The sequence below is a fragment of the Suricata suricatta genome, chromosome 13 (genome assembly GCF_006229205.1).
Source record: "Suricata suricatta isolate VVHF042 chromosome 13, meerkat_22Aug2017_6uvM2_HiC, whole genome shotgun sequence".
Taxonomy (NCBI): domain Eukaryota; kingdom Metazoa; phylum Chordata; class Mammalia; order Carnivora; family Herpestidae; genus Suricata; species Suricata suricatta.
The window spans coordinates 16,270,247-16,287,162 of NC_043712.1; the positions used below are offsets into that span (position 1 = coordinate 16,270,247).

Sequence of the window (16,916 nt, forward strand, 5' to 3'; positions counted from 1 at the left end):
CTCCCTCCTGACTCTCAGGCCTCTCTGCAGCTTGCAGCCAGCCCTCTGCAAACTGCCCTGTTCCCCACATACCACTTGGGGGGAAACCGCAGGCCAGGGAACCATTGTGGTCAGACCAGCTGAGCCCTTTCATGGCGTGCTACAATTCAGGCAAAAATGTTCTCTTTCAAGACGGATGACCCTCTTGCCAGCAATTGCTTGGATAGAGTGTTCATTCGAACATGCTGGGCTTGTTACCAGCTCAGAGCACAGAAATTGTGCAGGTAATTTCCACTCGCCGTCCAATCTGTTGCTTGCCCACCCTCATGCCAGTCCTTCCCAAGATAGATGTGACATTACACACACCACTTTATGATTCCTAACACAGCAGGTGCAGTTAGATACATCCAACACCATATTAATAAGAGTCCTAATGAAGACCCAAAATAACCTACCTGTCACAGAAGCTCTGTCACCCCCTAGGAAAATTAAAGTGGCAAATCATCCCACGCATGGTCTATTTTTCCTTTGTCTCCACTTTATCCCTTCTGCCTGCCCCCAAGCCTCTGTCTTATGTGTTCATTCTTGCTGAGCGGTTTCAGCAGACCCCGTTTGGTTGCTAACCCCTCCTTTTCCTGTGTCATTGCTGTGGGATGTGCATTGAGCCGGGAAACAGAAGAGCTGGATAGGAGTCCAGTGTTCCCCCTACTTCTCTCTCCAGGAGAAACTTGCATGTTCTGAGTCTAGTTCAGGCTAAACTGCAATGACGCTCCTGCACAATTTGCATAGCCAGGGTGAGCTCCCTCCTGTGGCATCAGCTGCTGCGGGTTCAGAAATGCTCCCCAGATGGTCATGGTCTGGAATCGGGGTCAGAAAACTTTTTCGGAAAAGGGCCATTTAGTGAAGAGTTTAGGCTCTCCAAGCCAGACGATGTCTGATGCGACTGTTCACCTCTGCCCTGTGGCTCAAGAGCAGTCATAGATAATATACAAACAAATGCCAGTGATTGTGTTTCCATAAAACTTTATTTATAAAAAATAGACAGTGAGCCAGATTTGATTCCCAAGATGTGATTTGCAGGCTCCTGGTCTAGTGGGGGTGACAAACAAGTGATCCTACTATTGTAGAACTCAACAGTGAGTGGCAAGACAAGAGGGAAGCAGCCAGAGGTGGTTAGGGAAGGCTTTCTGGAGGAGGTGAGGTTTGAGTCATACATAACTTGAAGGATGAGGAGCCATTGAATCACTTACCTGCCTTTTTTCCTCTTTCATTCCCGTCTTCCCCAGTGGACTGCCTATCTGTGACTAGACTCCACAACATTTTGAGGTTTCTGAAGCTATAACTGCATCTTCACCCTCTCAGTATCTCCAAGGTCAGACTCGATGCCTATACATCATCAGGGCTTTATGCATGTTTATTGAATTAAACGGTGTTGAACTTTTGCCCAGTTTGACCACTCTTTCCTTTGTTTCTTGGAAGATGGTATTTCTGTGTCATTCTGCTGCAGCCTGGTGGAGACTTAGTTACAACGCAAGGGGGTCCTTATAGTTTGCTGTCTTCCAGTTCATCTTCCAGAGCCAGATTGTCTTTGATTTCATGCTCTGAAGCTTTCATGCTCTCCCAGCCTCTCTGTGCCTCAGTTTCCTCTCCTGTTAAAAGAGAATGACAGTATTTACCACCTGATCTGTGCAAGGATTAAGTGAGTTAAGAGGAATACAGTATTTAGAAGGGTTGCTGGCAGCAAGCAGCGATTCATTAAATGCTGGCTCTTATTAATATTACAAAGCTGGGCCTAGTCTCTTCATAATGCTTTTGCACTTCCTGGGCGGAAGGAGGAAGTGGGAGGAGGACAGAGTCCTTGGACTCTGGTAGCTGCTGACATTCATTTGGAAATTCTAACCGACTTCCTAGCACCAGCCTTATTTGTTTGTTGTTTTAATCTCTCTGCCCTCAACTGCTGCACAAGGAGAGGAGTTGATTGGCAGCTTAACTGTTTAAAATCAATATAAGAAGCACTTGGAGATTAAAGCAATTTAAGCAAGGTACTGGCTGGCGTTGGGAGCTAAAACTGCTCTTGTAGGAAACAAGCGAAGGAGATGAAGAAAGTGGGTCAGAAATGAAACCGCGCAAAACTGTGAGCGGAGGTGAGATTACAACAATAGAGCAGCACGACTTTTCCATCAGAGAGAGACCGTTTCTTTCTATAAAAAATAAAATAAAATAGAACCCGCAGCCCTAATCTCAAAATTGCTCCTGCCTGGTGCTGATTGTTTTGCTGATTTAAACACACTTGGCTCCACCCTCTGCTCCCTGCCGCCATGCTCCTCGCCCACGTGCACACCTGCCTTCCCTTTCTCTGATTTTGGCTGGAACTTCCTTATGCACGGAGATGGAGAGAGAACAGGGCAGCTTCCTTGCTGACCCCGCATCAAACCAAATCCTACTGACCTGAGCTGGAGAGAGAGGAGGTGAGCAGGTCCCAGGGTGTCATGGCGCACAGACACCCCTCCTACCATGGTGGCCCCAATCAGACATTTGATTCCCTTAACCCGGTCTGGTCTCACCTAGCAGCGGGATCCACTGCAGGGAGCAGAATCTGTGTTAAATTCACAATTAGCTCAAAGGTTCTGAAGTGGATAAAAGAGCCCCAGTGTTTCCCTTTCTTACCTGTCTCTGACATACACTGGAGCTTCCATCTCTTGCTCATTCCCCTTTACTCCTCCTGCCCTGCTCAGTCTGTACACCAGGACTTGAACTTTTTTGGGCTCAACGGTGCTTAATGCATGTCCCTTACTACAACTATTCCAATCTGGACCCACACTATTTGCACCACATACTTGCCCCCTACTGGGTTAACTTCATCCCTAAGGAGGAATGACATGCATATAGTTTACAAGAGTGATTCCATACTTTGTTTTCTGGGTGGATGAGCTAAATCCCTAGTACAACGTAGATGATTTTACATGCTCAGAGAGCTGGGAAGAAACAGGCACCTGTGGTATTGGGACATCCAAAGATTTGGAGGATTTGAGATCTGCATCAAGGAAGATCAAAGCTACGGAGGAAATCATCTAACCAAATATAGAACATTTTAAGCAGCATGTGGTCAGTACTATGGGCTTTATTTCTATGCACTTTTGGGTCTTATCTTTAAGACACAATCTGCATCTCCCCCTATGACAGAGAAAGGAAGCGTTATTTACAAAGTAATACTAACTGTGGGGCACCTGGGTGGCTCAGTTGGTTAAGTGTCCAACTTTTGCTCAGATCATGATCTCGTGGTTCACAAGTTCGAGCCCCCTGTGTCAGGCTCTGTGCTGACAGCTCGAAGCCTGGAATCTACTTCAGATTCTGTGTCTCCTTCTCTCTCTCTACCTTTCCCCTGCTTGAGCTGTGTGGGGCCCTTTCTCTCAAAAATAAATAAAAACATTAAAAGTTAAAAAAAAAACTAAATAATATACGTCACTGGAATAATAGAACAGAAAGTCATCATTTGGTAATCATCAGGAAATAGTGGATCAACAAGAGAAGTTTAAACAATTGGGTAAAAGATTCTTAAAAAACAGGATATCTATGGGATTTCAAACCATGATCCCACAGGTAAATTCTTAAATAAGGAAAGATTATTTATAATGGTGACACCTAATGGCTACCACCTTAAGTGATCAAATTTAGCATCACTGGTAATGAAATAAACTCACATTATGTGCCTCCTGATGGAATTCAAAGTCAATTGCATGCTTATCTTGCCCAAAATATTTTTACTTGAATATTCATGAGGAAAAAGGAAAATCCAAAGTTTTGGGAAAATTCTGCAAGACAACTAGCCTGGACTCTCAAAAAATTACTTATGAATAAAAATAAATAAACATCCATATGTCCATGAATAAAGGGGTTTGTATATCAAAGGGCAATAAAGAAACATAAAAACCAAATGCAATGGGAAAACTTTAATTGGATCTTGGATTTTTTAAAAGAGCTATGAAGTATATCTGGGAAGCACTTAGGGTAACTTTAATATAGACCACATGTTAGGGGTGCCTGAGGGGCTCAGTTGGTTAAGCATCTGACTCTTGGTTTTGGCTCAGGTCATTATCTCATGGTTCATGAGTTCGAGCTCCATTTTGGACTCTGCACTGATGGTGTGGAGCCTGCTTAGGATTCTCTCTCTCCTTCTCTCTGCCCCTCCTCTACTTATTCACTCTCTCTCAAACCAAATAAATAAACTTAAAAAAATTAACTAACATAGACCACATGTTAGGCATTACCATATCAATATTAAATTTCTTTTTTTTTAGTATTAAATTTCTTAATGTATGACAAGATCCTTGTGCTTTATACATAGATATAGTCTAAGGTGTTTGGGGTTGGAATATTATGATGACTACAAATTATTTTCAAAAAATTCTAGGGAAAAAAGTGTGTGTGCATGTGTGTGTGTGTGTGTGTGTGTGCGCGCGCACACGCCCATGCACATATATATTCAGATAAAGCAAAGGTGACAAAATGCTAGCTATTGTGAATCTAAATGGAGGATATATTTACATTCACTATACTATTCTTTCAGTAGGCTTTCTCTAAGGGTTTGAATTTTTTTTCAAAAAAATTAGGGAGATGGAAGAACTCCCCACTTTTTTGAAAATGTAACTTTGTTCAATGGTACACTGGTGATGGGACAAAGTCCCTGCAATGCCCCTATCCTTTTCTCTCCCTTAACCATTACGAGAGGTTTTGACTTTGTCACTCAGTTTTTCACCCCACTCCACACACATTTTCTCTTGTAATAAGGAAAATTTATTTGGGATAGTATGATTTTGAATCAGGATAAAAAAGAAGAGAAAGGGTCGTGGGCTAAAACTAGAGAAGACTTTACTAAGGAATGGCAGAAGAGGAAACGGTGGCTAGTAGGCAGTCAGGGGATGCTGATAGAAGTCACGAGGGAGACTCAATGTCTGCTCCAGGGTAGCTCTTTAGCATGACCATCACCACCTTCTTCTTACTGTGAGCACCTTGCTCTTTTCCCACCCTCTAATGGTCTTATAACGCACCCTCAGATGCCCTAGCGTATACTGGATCATGCCCACCCAGTGTAAGGACATTAGCTGGGACTCTGGGTGCAACCACATATGACTGAACATCTCCAGCTGCCATCTTGGAAAAGGAACAGGTCAGACTGTTTGGAATGTTCTTTCCTATTCCATCTTCCAGAAACTCTGGCTCCTACCCTCTCCCCAGACTCAGTGGACAGAGCTGTTCTCCCCTCTACATTGCCTGCCTACAAGGCAGGAGACCCAGAGTGAGACCTGTGTGGCTGCCTTCTTCACTGCTGCCAGGAAGTGTGATGCTCCGGTGATCTTTGCTCTGCTCATTTGCCTTCTGAAAATCCACTCTAAATATTCTGTTTCACAAAACAAGCAAGGTCTCTCAACTCTCCTGCTTTTGTTGTTGTTGCTATTGTCTTGCCCTTTAATTAAATCTGACAGCCAGGCAGGCATGTTTGAGCTGAAGGTAAACCAAGGCCAAGCAGAACTGGAGCAGGGCATTCTTCCTCTTGAGAGCTGGAGTCTCAGTACAAAGCCTGGAGTAAAGCAAAGAGAAAATCAATAGTCCTCAGCCAAATTCATTTTCATATGTAAATGGTGCTTGTGATTACCAAGGGAGTCACATGGTGAAAACTTTATCTCTTGAGTCATTTTGTTATTGTGTTCATGGTCATTGTCTTATGGTCTCTGCCTACTAGTCCAGCTCACTATTTTAATGGCACCTTTAGATCTAGGTAATGATTGATTCAGAAAAATGACAGTGACCACATCTCAGGTGTCTTCTATTGGCTTTTTCGATGGACAGATTTTTTGAGATCCTACTAAGTACACAGCAGTGTAGTAGGATTATACCAGTCAGAGAAAGAAACGTTTATCAAATCACATCACAAATACATGGTCACCTATATTGATATGTATAGAGTGGTTAATGTGATCTACCTGCAGGACTGACCGAGTCAGGAAAGGGGCAGAGAACGTATCGGTGAGGAAGTGATATCGAACTGAGATATTCAAAATGACAAGGAGTTAGCTAGGCAAAATGTATATGCATGTCTACATTAATACTCACAGTAGCATTATTCACAACCAAATGGTAAAAGTAGCTCCAGTGCCCATCAACACATGGATGAGTAAACAGAATGTGATACACACACATACAAATATTATTCAATATAAAAAATAATGAAACTTTGATGTATGCTAAAACATGGATGGGACTTCAAGACAACATGTTTAGTGAAATAAATGAGATATAGATAGACAAATATTGTGTAATTCCACTTACATGAGGTATCTAAACTAAGCAAATTGAAAGGCAGAGTGTAGAATAAAGGTCACCAGGGACCAAGAGAGGAGTGGAAGGAGGAATTATCACTTAATGAATACAGAATATTTGTTAAGGATGACAAAAATGTTTTTGGTAGAGATATAACAGTGATGGTTAGCCAACATTATGAATGTATTTAATGCCATTGAACTGTGCATCTACAGATAGAAAAAATGATAAAGATTTTATGTATATTTTACTACAATAAAAATTTTAAAAAAATGGGAGGCACTTTTAGTTTCCTGGGTAAACCCAAGAAAAGAGATGAAGAGAAGTAATTATCAGGTGAGAAGAAAGGAGACTGGTGCATTGCTGGAGATGGGGTAGATCTCCAAGGGTACTTAGTCTGAGGAGGAGATAACCAATGAGAAAATGCAGATTGTGTAATGGCCTAGGCAGGGCTTTCATGAGTTAGAAGGTTTAAATTTGCATAGCATTTATATTTTGGTTGGAAGATGGATAAATAACACCTCTCTCTTCTCCACTGAGAAGAAAACATGAGATGGGGGGAAATGAAAGTGAAGAAGAAGGCTGTGAACACCCCCAAATTAAAACATTTTTTTTCTGTCACTCTAAATTTAGGTTTTGCAGCAATGCTGATATTTAAGTTCCATCAGGACCTCAAATCTCCTTGTGAGCAGTATGTTGTGAACTTCAAGGAAAATGTCTAAACTTCATGATTTAATGACAGAGAGGAAGGAAAATGTTTAGAAGGTAAGATGGGAATGAGATAAATCATTGATGTATGGAGAATAAGAGAAAGATGTGATGGGGAGAAAAATGGAAGAATTCTGTGATTATTAGAGGAAGGCTGGTATTGTAGGGATCAAGAAAGATGCACTCGATTGTTTTTTGTAAGGCAACACATAGATGTGTTAAAAGACATGAGAAAAATAGTTTCTGTAGTAAAACATGTGCTTTTTCTACTTAAGAAAACACAGGACAAAATGAAAAAACAGAAAATACCATATCTGCTTCTTAGCCTATTCCTGGGGTTGGTTCTTTCTTTTTCTTTTTTTTTTTTTTCATTTCTGGAAGTAATTAAGATAGTACCTTCATTTTCCGTCTTACAAGAGACAAGCAGACAGGTTGATCACTCCTGTCAGCCTCACTAGACCAAACTTCCATGTTTCTTCTCCTGGGGTTGAGGAACCTGCCTCTCTCACTGACTCAACATTCCTGAAATGTTGTACCATCCACCCATTATAAGTGGGGCTTCCTCTCTCCTCTAGCAAAAATATTGCAAAGTAGGTCAAGGTTCTCTTATTTATTAGTAGGAATATGACAAACTTGTAGGCATGAAACATCATGTCATGATATGAGACAAAAGATTATAGACTATCTTGGGCACCTTGGTGACTCAGTCGGTTAAGTGTCTGACTTTGACTCACGTCATGATCTCACAGTTCATGAGTTTAAGCCCTGCATAGGGCTCTGTGCTGACAGCTCAGAGCCTGGAGCCTGCTTCCGATTCTGTGTCCCTCTCTCTCTGCCTTCCCCCACTTGCATTCTGTCTTTCAAATAAATAAACAAACATTTTTAAAGAAAATATTATAGAATATCTCAGTATTTACTCTTTACTTTTATGGTAATTTACATGCAAACTCTCCTTCAAACTCACACCTTGTGTTCAATGTCTCTTCTTGAGTCCATGCTTGAATAATATAATCATGATAATGGTTAAAATGCCTAGGCTTTAAAGGAAAGGTTTTTTAAGATATGATATCTTTTATTGTTTAGTGTTCCTTATTAATTGAAAAAACTGAATGATATACTCTTCAAGGTATAGAAATCCTTGTACTTGGTCAGAATTTATGGTAAATTAAAGTATGAAGCTCCTCTTTCCTGGCACTGTAGAGTCACTAAAACAATAACAGTCAGCTTGTGTGTGTGTGTGTGTGTGTGTGTGTGTGTGTGAGAGAGAGAGAGAGAGAGAGAGAGAGAGAGAGAGAGAGAGAGAGAGAGAGAGAGAGTGTATATGTGTAGTGTAGTGTAGTATGTATTGTTGGATTCATGCGTTTTCAACTTTATGCTACAAATGAAATAAATTCTAATTCACCTTAAAATGATGTCTTCAAGAATGATACCCATGCACCTTAAAACATTTGAGCCAGACATTGTAGTCTCCTTCTGAGGTACGTCATTTACTCTCAACCAAGAAAGAAATACTAACAGTTATGTATCCTATAACCTTAGAGGCAGGGTCCTCCCAAGAGCACTTTCAGAAGTATGTATCATATTATTGCCATGGAAACACACAGTTTCCTCATCCATTATTAGAATCACCTCATATTTTCTCCCATTTCAGGAATAGTCATCTATGGGATCTATTGTTCCTTAGAACAAAACCAACTAGTTTTAGAGAAACTATGAATGGATCTCTAGAACTCTGATCTGAGCTGGGAAAATGGCACCTTGTGACCCGGCAGCATACACTCAGGACGTGTGGATGCTTGGGGTAGTTACAAATTTAACGCAATTGCTTGGAAGAACAAAAGTAAAATGATACTTCTGGGAGTCATGTCTAGGCAACATTACTTCCTAGGCAGATCTTACTTTTTATACCCAACAGAGATCTTATAAATAAAAGCCTGCCCAAGACATGAGGGCATGGTTTTTGTCTAGTTCTCTTATTAACTCCCTAACTATTGACAATTTTTCTTCCTGTATGGACCTAGAAATTGTATAGCATGACTCATTTTGAAACACTACTTTCTATTTTTCTAAGCCTATAAAGTAGTTTTATTATCCCTGTGGTTATTTTGTCCAATTCACAATTTCAGTACTTTGGGCACTGATGTCTTATTGGAGAGTCTAGCTCATTATGTGGTAGGTGAACATTGCATAGACCATGCATTGTGAGCCATGGCTACAAATTCCCATGATCAACCCCCTTCCTGCCAACCGTGACCTCTCAAGCTGAGTTGGTTGCTTCCCCCAGGAGTCCTGCATGTCTACATGGTGTCTTATTTTAGTTTAACACGGCTCTCTGTTGCATGGAATTTTTAATGCTTGGATAGCTTCAGAACAATTTGGGGATGTTTTATCTACCCCAGAGCAATGTAGGTCCACAGGGACACTTAAAATGCTCCTTCCTTCTACCTCATATCCTTTACAGTTCTACTCCCAAAGGGGCTCAAAAGGTTGTGCCCTCCTCTGTGAGGGATTCCAATTATATCAGACAGGTTCATTACCCCAGACTGAGGTATAGACAGTAATTTCTTGGAGACTTCCACCACTTAGAGTACCAGTGAACTCTTAGTGAATATTCTTTCATGTTAATATAGGTCTCACTTTAAATGTGTAGTCACTACTTATATTCCAGGATACTTTTTAAAAATTCTGTTTGACATCAATCAGCTAAAGTTTCTCATGTATTGTATTTGACATAATAATTATTATTAGCATACCGACAACACATTAAATACCTTTTCCACTTAGTCAAATAGAACACTGTGATTTTGTGGTCGATATTTCCAGTGTGTATACATATCTGGTTCCACTCTCCTTCTAGGCACAGGATAATGCTGCACTGCCTTACTGCACTGTAGTTATTTGGCTGGGACCATGTGTCTAGTTCTGGCCAATGAATTGTAAGAGAAAGTGCTTTGCATTATGCCTGAAATGAAATAATGACCTATCTTTTTATTTATTTATTTATTTATTTATTTATTTATTTATTGTTAAATGCTTATTTTTGAGTGAGAGAGTGCTAGTGGGGGAAGGACAGAGAGAAGGGGGAGCAAAGGATCCAAAGTGGGCCTTGTGCTCACAGCAGAGATCCTGATATGGGGCTCAAACTTACAAACCATGAGATGATGACCTGAGCTGAAGTCAGAGGCTTAATTGACTGAGCCACCCAAACCCTGAGTGAAATTTTTAATGGCCACAAGTCCATTTTGCATTTCTGTACCTGGGTCATTGTCCATGAAGGCCATATGTTCCAGACAACCAGATGAGCGTCCCTCAGCCTGTATCACTGAGACATGATATGGACAATATTTGGTCTGGAGAGTCAGCTGGAATTTACATGAGTGAGAAATATACCTGAGTTTTTGCTAAACCACTGAGATTTTGGATTTATCATTGCATTTATCTACCTTTTCTTATGAATAAAGGTTTCTTCCATAACTGAGGATAATGTCACATGGCCCTACTTCCATTTACTGTTAATGTTTAAGGTACAAACAGACATCATTAAGGTTTAGAGTTCATGGCTGGTCTCTGTATCTATGCCACCCAGTCTGTCACAATCAACTACATGAGATTCTATCACAGATACTGTAAATCACTTTACTTCCTATAGTCCAAGTTCCACGTGTGCAACAGGCTAGAGAATTTCTTGTGAAGTGAATATCACCTTGAACAATATGCAGTTATCAGGAATGACAGGTGTTTGGTGATATAGTAGTCAAATATTACTGTGATAATATTGCATAAAGTCTTAGTAGTTTTATAGCAAAATCATTTACCATCCTGACTCTTTCACTCACTAGTTTATAAGTTGCCCACAAAGATGGGGATGCTGTACCAAATGTTGTGTGTCGCTTATGTCATGGGGCCTCATTATGGTCCCAGAGGCATCCGGGGCATGATCTTCTCATGGAAAGTGGCCAAGAGAGACCGAGAGCAAGAACACTTAAAGCCTCTGTTCATGGCATATCTGTTAATATAAGCAATGGCCAAAGTAAGCCAGACGGTCAAGCCTAAAGTGAATGGGGCTGGGTTGAGTGGGGATGTCTACTCCATTTATTCTACCTATAGGCACTTCAAACCCACATTGAAAAGGGCTTGAACACATAATTCTATTCAAGGGAAGGATTGAAAAAACAATTCTACCAGAGGTCACACCAGAACAGGAAAATTTAAGTAACCATCTTTTTTTTCAAGTGATTATGAGATCTTAAATTATCTTTCTCCATGATATCATTCAGCTACATATTCAGTATTTCCTGATCCTGTGTGCTTGTTATTTATTTATGTATTAATCTATTTATTTATTTATGGCTTTTTGGGTCTTGACCACCCACCAGCTAATCCTTAGTTTGCCTCCTCCTCCTTTGGCAAAGGGCATTTTCATTTCACCATATGCTTAATTCTTTTTGATAAATTATAAAATGACATATAACCTCTGATTTAATCCAAGGGTTGCCATACTATTGCTCCCTTGAATTATGTGAGCAAAAGTATATATTTGACACAATATGCTTCTTATTTTCCAAGTTTATAGTTGTTGGTGGTTCTTAGTTAGCAATATAAAATACTGATTGATTAAATAAGTCACCTTTTTTTTTCTTATTGTGATTTAACAAGGAAAACTTCAGGATTCCTTACTTGTTTGTCATCAGACATATTTCTGGGACCTGCCACAGTGAATGGCCATACTAATACTTGTATTTCATCTTTCTTGTCCGTCTCTTGGTCCTATACATCATGAAGGCATGTGCTTGGACACACAGGCCATAAAGTGACTAATGAGAAGATAAACAGACAGTGAAAGAACCATCAACTATCCTGCAGAAATTTCAGCTGTTGAAGTTCCAAGCTGGGACTTCAAGTGACCTTTGCATGGTTCCACTCCAGGTGCTCTTTGAGATTGAGAGGTCAGGTAGGAAAACCATTTGCTATTCAACGTATGAGTCTATTCTTGGAGCACATGTCCTGTGAATGAAGTTATCTGACCCAAACATAGAAAATATTTATTGAACATCCATGTTTCAGGCACTGTTCTAAGCTCAGGGGAAATAGCAATTCAGACAAGACCCCTGCCTTTATGGTGCTGACATTTAAATGGGATCCTAAGGAATCAGGGAATAAATTTTTAATAACTTTAAAAAGAAGACTTACAAATAAAACCTCAATGGCTGCTTTTACTTGGAAAACAGCCTCATAATCAGACTGTGGGGGGGGGGAGTGAGGACTTATTCCATTTGTATTTGTATTTAAATATTCGTGGGATGCCTGGCTGGCTCTGTTAGAAGAACATCCAACTCTTGATCCCAGGGTTGTAAATTATAGCCCTACATTGGGCATGGAGCCTACTTAAAAGATTTTTTTTTTAAATAAGTAAATATTCATAGTAAGGGTGACCCCAACAGGTTGAAATGCTTTGAGACATCAGAAGGGTACTATTGGCAATGTAGAAAAGGTTACAATGAGTGTACTTTATTTTCCAAGCTTTCCTGATTACAGGAATACGTATCCCTAGGCTCCTCCCCTAGAGAAATAGATTCAATATGCTTTGGGTGGACCCTGGAGTCAGATGATTGACAGCAGATGGCTCAGGGATTCTTATGAACAGCCATGTTTGAAAAACACGATCAACGAGAACATAGGCTCTGAAACTTCTTTTCTTTAATACACAACCTTGCAGTGTAGACATCTTTGTCTTTCTTGCAGGCAACAAGAGTAATGTCTCCAAGATGCCAAAGTTAGTAAGAAGCAGATCTAAAATTAAAACCCAAACACCAAAGTCTTTCTCCAAGATTCATGTTTTGTCTATACCACCACAATATCTTTTTATTTGTTCATTCCTTCATTTATTCCATTTTTGTTTCAACAGATATTTATTGAGTGTTAGTCCTTGAGGTAGATGATATGGAACAAGGAGAATGGAAATTTGAGTAAGGTGCAAGGAACTCAACATCCACAAAGTATTACATTTGATTGAAGTCCACAAGACATGCCATGGGAACTTAGAGGAGAGAAAGGTCAGTTACGGATGAGAGACCCTTCACAGAGGGGGTGGCATCTCAAGAATGTGCATAGATGGGTCAGAGGGACAAGAATTCTAGGTATGGGAAGCAGCATGAAGACAATCCAAGGGTCAGAAAACAACAGATCACAGAAAATTGTAGGACAAAAGGAGAGGTTTCCATAGCCACACACCTAATTTTAGGGCATTTGGAACAGTATTTAAGATTGACCAAATTCACAAATATATCAAAATCCTTTTGAAAGTTTGGAATTTGGTAGTGGCACATGGTCCTTTCCCCCTGGATATACTCTGTTGAAACAAATAGCTCCCTCTTTCCTAGGAAGTACCTACTCTACTTCTTTTTCCTGATATTTACATTTATATCCTTTGCATAGCCACTGTGTGCATTTGAGTTCAACCCTTTGAGTAGAAGACATAGAGTAAGTGGCAACGGATGGAGCTAGAAGGAGAGGTTGAGGCGCTGACAGGTTTCTTGCCTCAGGGAATCAGCTGGTGGAAAAGTCAGCTAAGGGTACTGAGACTGGTGTTAGCTGTTTAAATAAGCTTTTAGCACCTCCCTGTGTGGGGAGATAGAGCTCGGTGCAGTGGCAGCCTGGGACAAGTCCACTCCTGCCCAGGAATTCACAGTCTGCAAAGCCTGCTGTGCAGAAAGTTCTCTCTACAGAAAGTAGGCATTTGGGAGGGGTAGAGGGCTGCAGAATTATGGACTTGGCCAAACAGCCTTTTCTTAAAAGGTGAAACTAGTCAGTGATTAGTGAAGTCCTGCTTCTCCATTATTACCTCGGGGCCTGTTCTGTGACTTAAATGTTAGCTTTATTTAGCCAGCTGGGGAAATGGTAATGGCTCAGTGAAGAGGGGAGACCCATTGAATTCCTAAGATTGGCTTGGCATTTTCTTAACCTAGAGATAAATGCTGGGACACATGTAGAGGGAGGAGGGAGACAGGGAAAGAGAGGGGGAGAGAAACAGACAGAGAGACAGAGACAACTACCAGCAGAGAAAGATTCAACAAATATGTCTGAGCATCTACTATGTGCCACACATCTTTCCTGGTGGTCAAACTGCCAACCATATGGTGGAGAACATGCTAGACCTGATTTTTTTTTTTCACAAGGGACAAATACTATAGAAGTTATTTATCTGAATACAAAACTACACAACTGTAAAGACTCTGGGTCAGTTAGGCCTGGAGCAGATGGAAATTCAGTGACAGGAAGCAGCCAGTTGTGTACAGCCTAAATGCATCTGAAGACTGACTCTCCTAAGAAATAGGTAAAGGAACAGTGACTCAGGTCAGAAAACTTAGCGTCATGGCAAGAGCATGCATTTTGGAGTTCAGCATTTCACAATATAAACTGTGCTCTGTCTCTTACAAGCTCAGCAGTAACCAAATTTCCTCGAGCCTTAGTTTCCTCTCCTATAAAATAAGAATCATCACTTTTTATTATAGAGTTTGGGTGAGGATTAAGTGATCTTATATCTTTGGACACCCAGTAGGCACTTTATAAATAAGAAATCACATTCCATCCTCAGCTTTCTTAGTGGCATGGTCCAAGTCATTAGCCATCCCAACTAGTTTGATTTGTGCTGGAGGATAGGAAACAAAAGAAATTCAGGTCCCAGAACCTCTAAATGAAAGCTAATAAAAAAATATAAGTTCTCTCACTTCCTTATTTGGCTGCCTGCAATTATTTCTCTTGATGCATGCTGGTTTCTCTGTTATTCCATGACTTCAGACACTGAACTTTGAGTCTTTGTCACATCAGCAGCACCAAGTAATTCTATACAGAAGTCTGACATTTCCAGTTGAAAAAAATAAATTGATTAAAATTCAAAAGGCATGTAGCGTTCAGCATTTAAAGGTCGAGGAATCTAGGGAACTATCAACTGTAAGATAATTCAACATTTAATGTGGGCGGGGGCAACCAGGATGTGTCTCCTTTCCTCATTGCCCCAGCATTTGACTGCTGGGGACACAGTTGTGGCAAATGTAATGACAGCCTCAAGATGGGCCATCCATCGTTGGGGGGTCCTTAAACAGTTAGACTTGCCGAGAGAAGGGAAAGATTGATTTGACTTAACATGCATTATGTCTTTACCTTTGTTAGGTAAGAAAGGATCTTTGTTTTATCTTTTCCTTTTTACTTAAAGGGAGAGAGGGAGCAGAAGATCTCTTGACCATAAGCTCTAGGATTTGACTTATTATGCTCCGTGCTTGACTTATTACCCTGGTGTGGGGAGATCCCACTCATCATTATGTAACAAATGCCAGCATAAGGCTGGCATGTAGTATGTAAGCCTGCCATAAATATGTGTTTATTGAATGAATTAAAAGATCATGGCTAGGCTCTTTCAGATACCGTTAGATCCAGGGCAAGTTACTCACCTGCTCTGGTCTTCAATTTCCACTTTGGTGAAATAGGGAGAAGATTGCCTGCTTCACAGTCCATATGTTATTTGTCAATTGTCTGTTGGCTAATGCTTCCTTCACCTGGCAGTGACCTTCTTTAATGCAGACCCAGGTGTTTTTGTTATTGTTTTATTTTGTTTTGTTTTTGTTTTTGCTTTTGTTTTTAGGTCAACACATTTCCCTGTGATGAGGCCTGACTATTGTCATACTAAGGTTGTTTTTCCCTCTGGTAAAGAATTAACATTAAGACAGTAGGGACTTCCTGGACTTTTGGCTATTGATAAGATTGCTCTTCTTTTTGTAATTGTACAAACATATTTGTAAACTAATGGAGATGCTTATCAGTTTAGCCATTTGTTTTCTGTCCTTTTCTTTGTTCTCAGGCAGCCAAAAGTGCCTAAGGAGTATCACACACATCCCACCTGGGGGCAGCGCAGTGTTTTTCTTTGCTTATGCTTTGCCCTCAGCTTGCCTTATGGTCCCTCATCACCCCATCACCCGTTCCTGACAGTGCCCAGCACAGTGCCTGAGAAAGGGTAGATAGATGTTCATTGGTCTAAAATGAATTAGAACGTGTGCCATGTGGAATGCAGGAAGCCAATGATCTAAATCTCTGTCCTGCCAGCAATGTGTGATGTGACCTCTTGGTCTTAATTTGCTCATCTGTCAAATGAGAAATTTATGTTCAAAAATCTCCAAATTTCCATTGACTTCTGATATTCTTTGATCTTTATTCCTGTTTTATCGTGACTTGATTCATTAAAGATCATTTATTGAGTCTTAGTGGGACTTAAAATTATAGCAAATAAAAGAAATGTCTTGTGAAAACCTAAGATAACTAATGGATGACATGACTGCTCTCTGCAAATATCTAAGGAGATTTGTGATGGGACCGCTGATCACTTGTCCTCATTTTTACTAAGAGAAATAGGCCTTGGTTATTGCAGGCAAGGATGCAATTAGACATACGGAGAGATTTCTTGATTACTACAGGGATGAAATGATGCTTACGTTCAGGCTCCTCTACAGGTGAGAGCTAGTGTCCCCAATGAGTCAATCAATGCATCAACAAATATTTGCTAAGCCTGCTTGCTGCTCATTTTCTTCTCCACAACATTTTACTCAAAGTGTGGATCACGAACCACCTGCATCAGAATCACCTGGAGCTCATGTTAAAAATGTAGATTTTTCAGGCTCACTCCTACTGAATCTAACTCTCTGGGGCTAATGTCTAGAATCTGTTTTAATAAGCTCCCCAACTGACATTTCTATGCATCCTAAAGCTAGGCAAATGCTGTTCCTGAATTTGTCTTAAGCAATATTTCCTCACAACCTGGTGGCTGTTAAAATTATAAAAATGGCAGATATTTGTTGAGCACCAACCGTGGACCCAACATTTCACCTATGTCCTTTACAACAATCGCACTCACCACACTAAGT

The 16,916-nt window shown here is 40.4% G+C and overlaps 1 long non-coding RNA gene across 1 annotated transcript in view; it reads left to right on the forward strand.

Moving 5' to 3' along the window:
• The window catches only part of LOC115275715, a 90,464-nt gene that overhangs the window by 4,654 nt on the left and 68,894 nt on the right, over nt 1–16,916 (forward strand). Inside the window, exon 2 of the long non-coding RNA XR_003901710.1 lies at nt 6,931–7,062. This is a non-coding gene — a long non-coding RNA (uncharacterized LOC115275715). The remainder of the gene's footprint in view (nt 1–6,930; nt 7,063–16,916) is intronic.